We start from the raw sequence: 8,686 nt of genomic DNA, 5'->3' as shown, positions 1-8,686 counted from the left end.
TCTAGCTCCAGGATGTGGTCCAGCGAGACACCAGCATACTTCGGCAGCTGCCAGTCATAGCTTCATCATGAGTATGGCGGCTCGCGTTAGCTCATGTGTGGCATCTGACTTCCTGTAGTAGGTGCGGTGAACATTCTTGTCGTGTCCCACGTGTCTCGTGAGGATTTCCATAAGGATGGGTGTTTCACTGCAAAGAGATTTTGGCATCGATGATGGTGAAAAGCTGACGGCCCGCGCCGTGAAGCATGCTCGTACGTCTGTGTCGTAGTGCATCCCAAGCGGTCCGGCCACTACTGCTGTGTGTCGCGTCCCGGCCGCCCCGCTTCATCCTGTTGATGGCGACTTCATCTTGCATGGCATCGTTCGTCACGTCAGGGCGATAACCTGCAGGAGAGCAAACACCACATAGGATACACTGTTTTGTTGTCATTAGACTTAACCCACTACAGCGGGGGAGGGGAGGATAGATCTCGAAAACTACGCAACGTACCGACAGCGTCAGCGACAATGACAGTTTGTAGATATTGTTGGGCCGTAGATGCTGTGTTTGTAGATCTTTACCTTGTTTCGATCTTGTTGACATTTTGTAGATCTTTGTAAATCTTTTTGAACGTCCGGAGCACACTAACATTTTCCTGATCTGCTGACAAATATTATAGCCGGTATGCTTAATTGAGTGCGTCACTGTATCCCAGCTTAACCTTCGCCCTGGTGTGGGGGGTCATTTTGCCCCGCTTCGGGGAAGTGCTGACCCGAAAAACGGACATTTTTATTCGGTGACCTCTGGTGACTTAGCTTTTGACCTGACCGAAAAAAATGACCGAAGTACTTTCGAACGTACTTGTTATGGGCTTTCGTTTGCTTTTGTCGCGTCTTCCTAGCTCCCTCCGTTTTCGAGTTAGCGAGCTAGAAGGGGTCATTTTGACCCCACCACCACCACCACCACCACCACCACCACCACCACCACCACCACCACCACCACCACCACCACCACCACCACCACCACCACCACCAGGGCGAAGGACTGTCTCAGACCCCCACCCGGGCGAGGGTTATAGGTGGCTACACTGATAAATAAAAACAAACGGTGGAACTGTTTTGGTCTTTGTGTGAGACGTAAAAAGCAACTGTATGGATAATTCTGGGACACCTTGCACATACATCAGTCCGTCTTCGAACCATGGAGCGGTTTGTGTCAATCACATAGAAATACATATAATTACTAACAAATAACGATTGCAAACTTGCATAGCCATACCTTTCAAGGCCGAGATGTTCAACTTCTGCCGTTTCGCGTGGTACGCTTGCCTGTATTCTTCAACAGACGTGCTCGTTGACCTCTTCCTTTCGTTTCTAAACTTACTCTGCAGCTTCTTGCTCAGGAAGTTCTGAGGTCATACATAAGGGCAGGAAGCTGTAGGTAATAGGCATGTTTGGATTTTGCGTCATATGTGTCAAAGTTGTGCAGCGACTTATTAGCCTCACACGGGAGGGGGGGGGGCTTAGAGCCGCCCGGGATGATATCAGACACTGTTGAATGACACTGTTCTATCGGCCGAGAATAAAAATAGCTTGAATTTCGATTAGAAGATTTATAATCGCGCTAATCGTTTAGTTCTCTGATTGGATCAATGCGGATTAGTGAAATAAGGGATTAGGGTAAGTACAGCCAGCTGACCATAAATTGCGATAATAATAAATTGCGTTTATTATAAGCTGATAGAATGGAGCCATTCGAACCCCAATCCACTTATAGACACGAGCTCCGTGAGAACAGGTCTGGGTAAAACAGGATAGGACTGGGTAAACATACATAAAAACGCATTTCTTTGCAGTAGGGGAGAGTGGGGTAAGATGCCCAGGGTGGGAAAGACGCCCCACCCCCTCTAGCGGGGAAACAAAGAATCGAACCTGGAAATGAATGTTCTTAGCGTAAAGCGGAAGCCTGCCTTGTTAACTGCACAAAAATTTGCGAAGCTCAGTTGGGCAACGGCTGGCTGGTGATTGCATGTTTTTTATTTGCTGCTTTCAAAAAATATTTTGGCGTCAAATCATTGTAAATATCAAAGAAGGTAGATAATTTTTGCGTCCCTTGCTATAGTCGTGATACATTAACATGCGTGTACTGTGTCCCAAACAGTTTGTTTCAGGGTGTAGTTTTATGGCTAACAAATTGTGCTGATTTAATGTTACTTCGGTACCTTGGGGTAAGATGCCCCCTGTCCTGATGGGGAAAGACGCCCCCCTAAATCCGTAGGCTGTCCTTCAAGCAGCCCGTCAAATCATTTATTACATACTTGTGATGAGAGACAAAAGCCGACCTGGGACTATTGAGAGTCCGGTACGGTCGGGTGCTCCCATGCCGGTCTCTCGGCCCACACAGCGACTTTTTGGGCGGCATCTAACTCTGAGAGCCCTCACGACGGCCTCTGTGGGCCCCATTATTGGTTCCAGGGCCCCTCACGACATCCTTGGAGGGCTCCCACGTTGGCTCCACGGGCCGCGCTGGCATCTGAGGTCCCCACGATGGGCTTGAGGGCCCTTAAGCATCATGAAGACCTATAAGGGCCCCACAGTGGTCTCCGAACGCCACCACGGCACAGTGATGCAAATGGGGTTCACGAGTGGCCATAAATACGAAAAAGGTCCAAAATTCAAGTTCACTTAATCGAATAAATCGTAATATGGTCAGTCAGGCAAATGTTTGGGGTGTCTGAAAAAGTATGATTTTAATGTTTTTGTCAAAGCCGGCCTCGTGTATGATTGTCAGAAGTCGAGACATTTTCGATGTCGTAAAATGACTGTCAGGTACTTGAAATTCAAGTGCCGCTGGCGTGCGTTCATGTCACACAAACTGCAAAAATTATACATGAAAATGATCCCCGAAACCTGCTGCTTCTAATGCCACGTCATAAAAAGCCGTATCTATTTTGGTTTGGCGGTGAGCTAACTATTTGTAATCATGTTGCAACCGCAGTTTTTTACCAAAAATATTTGCTTTCAATTCACCTACAGCACTTCACACAGTGTGTGCCCGTTAGTGCACCATATCATAGCATTCCCTAATCATTTCTGAGTCGCACAGTGAAAGAATTAAGGCGCTAGCACAGGGCTGACCGGCGCTACAGAAGTTTTCGTCCGGCACGGTCGGGTGCCGTGGCGCGGCCCGGGTGGCCGCGCCGCCGCGCCGCCCGGACGCCGCGCGACGGCACCCACCCGCCCACTACGCGCCCACTGCGGCGCCCGACCGCCCGGACAAAAACCTCTGTAGCGCCGGTCAGCCCTGTGCTAGCACCTTAATTCTTTCACGATGCGACTCAGAAATGATTAGGGAAGGCTATGGTATGGTGGACTAACGGGCACACACTGTGTTAAGTGCTGTAGGTGAAACGAAAGCATTTTTTTTCTTAGTAAAAAACTGCGATTGCAACATGATGATAAATAGTCAGATTACCGCCAAAGCGAATGAGATACGGCTTTTTGTGACCCGGCATTAGAAGCAGAAGGCTTTGGGGATCATTCCCATGCATATTTTTTTTCAATTTGTACGAAATGAACGCAAACCAGCGGCGTTTGAACTTGCGAGTGTCTGACCGTCATTTTACGACCTAGAAAATGTCACGACTTCTGACGATAATACACGAGGCCGGTTTTGACAAAAACATGAACACCATGTGATTTCAGATGCCCCAAACATTTGCCTACTCGGCCATATCGCAATTAACTCGATTTGGTAAACTTGACTTTTGGGTATTTATGGCCACTCGTGAACCCCATTTGCATCACTGTGCACGGAGGCTTGCTTGGCCACGCTGGACTATGATGGCCCCACAGGGGAGCAATGCCGCTTCAACCCCATTGGCCGTAGTGTCTAACGGTGGCGGCCATATTGCGCAGACCAGAAACCGGCTGCCGCCTGTGTTGAGGAATAGGGAATTCGGGACCTCGATTTACGTTTGCGGCCGCCGTATCCGTTACGTTCAAGTTACGTAGATACGGAACCCGGCGTCTTACGCAGAATTGAGTGGGGAACACGATCGTATCTTCAGAATTCCTCAAATTCACTCGCCTGACCTACATTTGCCCCGGCCGAGGGGGTTGATTGAACCCACCTCGCTAATGCACCGCTAATTTAACTAGAATTAAGCGGTAAAGTGGTCGTATGCGGCAAAGTATAATGCAGAGTGACTGGTAAGAACCCGCTGTAAGGGTCTCAGGTCAACCGGTGACCTCTGAGGTCAGGTCAAGTGATCTAAGGCACGGGTTCGGTTTTTGGTAAATAACTTCGCCAAAAATGGCCGTAGAGCCGCGATTTTGGCATCATCGTGTTCAGCTAGCTCAGGCGCATCGAGTGATATACTTTTTGTTCGGGTCAGGTCAACTTAGGGTGTTGACCTCAGGTCAAGGTCAGGTCAGCACCCCCAGGTCACGAAGTTGGTCGAAAGAGGTCATGTCGCATATCATTCGATTCGGCAGGTCTTCCTGAGTCCATTGGTGGCTTTCCCGACTCGCTAGCTCAATTTGATCGGGAGTTATTGAAGAAAAATGGTGACCCTTGTGACGTCACAAATGACGTCACGCAAGGGCAACAATGCAAATATGAAGCATAGAACCTTGCAAAGAGTGCATGAAATCATGATTTTATATGCTTGAGATAGTTCCAGATCATTCTCGGCGCCAAAATAACAATTTTCATATTTCCCCATTGACTTATAAGGGTTTAACGTATTAGTTCCTTATAGCTGATGATTTTTTAGGATTTCATCTTGTTCTCCACTCAATTCTGCGTAAGATGCTGGGTTCCGTGTCCACATAGCTTGAGCGTAACGGATGCAGCAACCGCAAACGTAAATCGAGGTCCCGAATTCCCTATTCCCCAGCACAGGCGGCGGCCGCTTTCTGGTCTGCGCAACATGGCGGCACCGTTGGACACCATTTGGCGGCCGATGCGCATTCCACATTATAGAGTTCAGTGGATGGCCCTAACGATGACCTCTGAAGCCCCTTACGACTACTTTTGAGGGCCCTTACGATGACGTTTGGTGTCTACTGCAGGCTCGAAGGGACTACTGATTCGTTCAGGCGATTCACGTGCCTATTTTTGTCACTTATAGTGCAGGGGGCATCTTACCCAACGCCAGGGGGCGTCTTTTCCACCCTGTGGGGTAAGATTCCCCCTTTCACTTTTTCAGGAAAATGCTTAATAGCAAAAAAGTTATCATGTTTCAGGCACGAAAGTGTGATATTTTTGGAGAAAAATGATGTCGGCTTCCGTTGAAACTCCAAGTTTTGGCTTTCCGATCGTCATTTTCGAATAATATATGACTTAGTCAAACCCTGGGCATCTTTCCCCACTCTCCCCTAACCTTGGCTGATTTTTTGCCCCACTGGACATAGCTTACCTTTGACGAGGAGACGGCCAGGTCATGCTCATGACATATGGTTGGATACTGGTCCAGGATTTCGCCAGCAAGGCGATCGTAGCGGGCAGGATAGCTTGTAGGTACAATCCCGGTATGTAGTAACGCAAGCTATTGCTATTTTAGCAGCTCGTCTGTCAAACATTGTTATTGTTCGAGTCTAGGTGAGTTCTTCATGAGGCATGAGAATTGAGATGTGAAAAATATTCAATTCTAGTAAGGACATTAGCAGTGACTGCTTAAGTGTTTACCCTTCAGTCTACCATGTTGGCTTCACATGCTGCATATCAAGGCCGAGATGTTGTAATAAGCAAGGAACTTGAATTAGGGGTCATTTTTACCTTTTCGCCACCTCCTGACAGTTAAACCGGCTTAAACAAGTGGAAAACTTTTTGCTGGAAAAGTCGCCTGGATTCCTGGAAAAGGCATATGAACCCACTCCCCGACAAAGTGATTGAGTCGAAATCCATCACTTACGGATTGTCGTGCGTTGCCGTGTATTCGTCGTATACAGCTTGCGTGATGCAGCCCCAGTCGGCGTGGTCCAGACGCTCGGCGTTCTGCAGTTTTTCTTTCACGCGCCTTGTCAGTCTGACACTGAACACATGTGAAGACAGCATGATTTCCTTCAACACACTTGACTTGGAAATACTGCTTGAGATGGGGTCAAGGGTGATCGCAGGCTGGTTGCTCTGCTCATCTTCAGAGGATGAACTCGTGCCGACATCATCAACCTCTCTCTCTCTCTCTCTCTCTCTCTCTCTCTCTCTCTCTCTCTCTCTCTCTCTCTCTCTCTCTCTCTCTCTCTCTCTCTCTCTCTCTCTCTCTCTCTCTCTCTCTCTCTCTTCTTGCACGCCACGGGGCGGGCCCCCTAGGGGGCCGCCGCGGGAGCACGTCGACGGGGTCTCGGCGCGCCCCACTCCTCGGAGAAACTCCGTGATTTTATTGGCCGGCTCCTGGAAGATTTCACGGAGTGTTGGCGTAAAACCCCAGAGCCGGCCTCGGGTGCGGGAGTATGCGGGACACTCCGTTAGTAGGTGCTCGACGCTATCGGGCTCGGAGCAGGCAGGGCAGCGGTCGTCTTCCGCCAGCTCCAGCCGTAGCAGCGTATCCCGGGTGAGTGGCGAACATCCGGTACGCAGTTGGGAGACCGTGACCGACTCCCAGCGCGTCATCTCGTCGTGCCCCGGGGTGGCAGCCGGGAACGGGTGGGCGTCTCGGGCGCGGGCGCGCGCCATCTCCACGGCGTGGCGCCTGATCGCTCCGCGGGCGCTGGCCAGGTCGACGGCCACCCGTGCCTGGTCTTCGGTTGCGGCCTCCGCCGCCAGGCGGTCCGCAGCCTCGTTCCCAGTCACTCCCGCGTGGCCCGGGGCCCACTGGAACACGATCTGGTGGTCACCGTCCTCCAGCTCGTGGATGAGGCGCCAGACTTCGGTGGCGAGAGCCGACGTCTGGGCCTCCGGGCCCCGTCGCAGTAGCTGCAGGCCTGACATGGAGTCGGTGAGGAGGCGAATTCTTCGGGTCTGCGCGCGTTCCTCGGCGTCGAGGTTGGCGACCACCGCAAGAGCCTCCTTGATGGCCGTCAGCTCGGCCCTCAGGCTATTGCAGATTCCGCCTGCGGGGGCGCGCACCTCCACCTTCCTGTCCAGTCGGTGGAGTTCGATAAGCGCGCCCGCGCCTCCGTTTCGGGTGCCGCCCCCCGCCGATCCGTCCGACCAGATGGTCACATCCGTCGGTGGTAGCTCGGCGATGGCGCGTAGCGCCGCCTCCCTTCTTTTGTCCGGTGGGTCCGTCTTCTTGGTTGCAGTCGGTAGGCTGACCACGAAGCGGACCGCTCCGCTGCCAGGGCGCCAGGGCGGTCGGCACCGGTGGAGGCTCAGCGGCTCCGCAGGGAGGGACGCCAGCTCAGCTCCCTCGGCCATCCACCGGCCGACTCTGCGCAGGCATGGTTTGTGCGTCAGGGTGGCGTCTTCATCCGGCGGTTTCGGTAGTGGGCGGCGCCCGGCTGCAGCCTCTGAGCACGCTCTAGTCCACGCCTCATGGGCTCGGTACTTGAGGCGTGGCGGCGGGCACGTCAGCATCAGGGTTCGGGCTGGTTCGTTCTCTGGGAGGCGTACCATCCGCTGGTACTCGATGCCAGCAAGTTGCTTGGACCTCACCGTCAGGGGAAGAAGGTCGGCTTCCGCGGTGAGTGCGCCTGTCCTGATCAGTCGGATGCACCCGGTGATCAGTCGAGAGCACTTGTTTTGCTCCGCCTCAAGCTGCTCCCTTACCGCCGGTGCGCAGTGGGTTCCGAAGACAGCGGCGCCGTAGTCGTACAGGGCTCGGATGTACCCGATATACGCCGTTCTGAGGGTTCTTCGGTGGCTGCCGTACGACTTGCCGGTGAGGGCTTGCAGGCACTGTCTGTCTTCTCTGGGCCATTTTCTTCTTCACAGCATCAACCTCCAAATGCAGGTCGAGGTTGGCGTAAATTGTAAGGAAAACATTATTGACCTAGTTCGGTTTGTCAAACCGAACTGCCTTGAGCTTGCAGTTCCAGGCAGTAAAACATGCGGTATTCAAAATATGAAAATAGCCTTGTTATGCAAATGCAGAAGCAATATGCACCAATCCCATCTTCTTTTTCTGCCACCCGTATTTTATGTGCTGAGTATTGGAGTCGGAGCCGCCGGGGCCGCCGGAGCCGGACCATTTTACCCGAAGCCGGAGCTAATTCTAGGATGACCTTCCTTCGGGGTTCTGATTTTGATCTCATTGGGTTTGTGGCTTTCCTTAGATTGACTCGCCAGACCTCCACCACGGTCTGGCGAGTGGTCCGCTCTTCGATAACTGCCTGCTCCAGGCGGACCACCGCACCGTGAAGTGCGGCGTTCTCCCCCTGGACTTTGGCCACCACTTTGCTCAGTGAGGCCACCTCCTGGCGAAGGGCGGCCAGGTTTTCACGCACATCTGTCATCTCCATCTGGAACGCAGAATTACAGTTTTTTTTTTTACGTTTCTGCTAATCATAAAAAGGTGACAAATTACATAGGAGTGTTGTGTCGTACGCATTACGCCATGTCATGCAGCGTCGTGTCCAATCACGTCAAAACGACATGTCATATCGTTGGAGGCTTCACATTGGAGCTTCATTGGAGGCTTCACATCATCAACCTCCAAATGCAGATCCCATCTGTCTTGCTCTTCCGTGGACATCCTAAATGCTGGTCATTATCATTGAAATAAACCTCAACTTCAAATCACGTAATAGCAATGTGTGCTCA

At 51.8% G+C, this 8,686-nt stretch overlaps 1 long non-coding RNA gene across 1 annotated transcript; it reads right to left on the bottom strand.

The window, feature by feature from the left end:
* Positions 1–294: 294 nt before the first annotated feature.
* LOC122371957 lies at positions 295–6,014 on the bottom strand. Its single transcript, XR_006254795.1, has 3 exons — positions 5,898–6,014; positions 1,259–1,388; positions 295–384 (listed from the first exon to the last, which is right to left on the bottom strand). It is a non-coding gene; the product is annotated as an uncharacterized LOC122371957 (long non-coding RNA).
* Between the last annotated feature and the right edge of the window lie 2,672 nt (positions 6,015–8,686).

Source organism: Amphibalanus amphitrite, unplaced genomic scaffold, assembly GCF_019059575.1.
Source record: "Amphibalanus amphitrite isolate SeventyFive unplaced genomic scaffold, NRLGWU_Aamphi_draft 001298F_arrow, whole genome shotgun sequence".
In the NCBI taxonomy this organism is placed as follows: Eukaryota; Metazoa; Arthropoda; class Thecostraca; order Balanomorpha; family Balanidae; genus Amphibalanus; species Amphibalanus amphitrite.
This window is presented reverse-complemented; position numbering and strand designations above follow the sequence as displayed.